We start from the raw sequence: 1,693 nt of genomic DNA, 5'->3' as shown, positions 1-1,693 counted from the left end.
TTGCTTGCTACAGTAGCTAGCTCGATGGGAGCTGGCTGCCTTTGCCCGACAATTCGTTGCTGCTTCACTGCTGTATTTGGCTACGATGAGAGATCAACACAGAATCGATCAAGCTCTAGCTATGGTGTCGCACTAAAAAGGAGACTCTCTCTCTCTCTCTCTCTCTCTCTCTCAGATGATTCTTTTCTTCTTAAGTTCTCAACTCCATGCTCTCACCAATGTATACTTAGATCTACAATGTAGCTTGCTTGATAGCTTGCTAGTGTGTGTCTAGCACTAGATGCTACTTGGGTATTTAATAACGACTCTTAATTGTAGAAGCTAAGGAGGAAAAAGAAACACTAACTATCATGACTAAGAAAGCCTTAATCACTTGCTAATACTCAAGAGAACGAAGCTAAGAGAGCTAGAGCTTAGTAAGCTCTGATACCATGTTGAAAACATGGATCGAGATCTCCTAACTACATATCCTAATCACACACTAATCTAATCTAATGACATGACTAATCTAAGGTGGATAGAAATGAAGGAGGTTCATTATGATGTGTGCTAATTAAGTTTAGACTCAAGTTCAGTTAGGTTACAAGATGGGAACTTGTACTCATAAAAATACTTGAGATGTCATGTTTGTATTCCATAGCTTGAAATGTCCTCCTTTTATATGAGAAGGGTACAACTTAGCTTTTCTCTTGCATGTGGGATAATTCTCACTTGGTGATGTGCCTTCTCACACTCACTCCATACTTTTTTGTGCTCCATGGCACCATATTTCTCAACAAGGAAGTCGTCATGGCTGGGGCATACTTCCGAAGTGTGATGAATTTAGAATAGTACTCTTCCAAAGTTAAGCTGAACTGCCTGAGACTAAAAAATTCATTCATCTTGATGGATTCATGAGATGGTGGGAGATATCATTCCTTCACAGCCTGCTTGATATCCTCAAGTTTGGGAGTGTTTAGTGACTCCTTTGTCATGGCACCATTGTTTCTACCAGAGCTTAGTATCCCCGGTGAGTCGAAATCGTGCAAGCATGGACTGGTTTGCCGCTCCAGTACCGGCAGTTGAGAAATAATCATCCATTGCTTCAATCCAAACCTCAATATCCTTCTCAATCTTTGAACCTTTCCCCTTAAAGGAGGAAGGTTGCATTTGATTGAGAAGGAGCTTCTTCTCCTGGACATCTGTATATAATGCATTGGGGAGTGGAGGCTGATCGTCCTGGTTATTCATCAATTAAATTTTAGGATCACGAGACTCATACTCTACATTACACTTATGCTTTTAAAAGTAAAACTTTTGAAATCATTTTATTTCTCAAATATTTACAAGGACAATCTTTATTACAAAGGTTTGAGACTAATATAATTAGTCTTATTTATCATAAAAGAGAAATCCTAGGTTCAACTAGACAGTAGATGTGAATATCATCAAAGAACATGAAGGCATGTTTGTCTAGCTTCTTCCTACATATATCTTGTATGAGCCTACTGAAAGTTGAAAGGCACCAGTCAACTCAATTGGCATCATGGTGACAGTGTTCATAATGCCCACGTCTGAAGTTGAATGCTATCTTTGGGATGTCTTCCTCCCCTGACTCAAATCTGATACCAAACTTCAAATCGATCTTTATAAAAATTGTCTCCGTGTTCTAGAGTTTCATCAATCTCTTAGAACTAGGATACTTGTTTTTTCA

This window comes from Cibotium barometz, chromosome 38 (assembly GCF_041138505.1).
Source record: "Cibotium barometz isolate CiBa-2024 chromosome 38, ASM4113850v1, whole genome shotgun sequence".
Classification (NCBI taxonomy): Eukaryota; Viridiplantae; Streptophyta; class Polypodiopsida; order Cyatheales; family Cibotiaceae; genus Cibotium; species Cibotium barometz.
Note: the sequence above shows the minus strand (reverse complement) of the source record.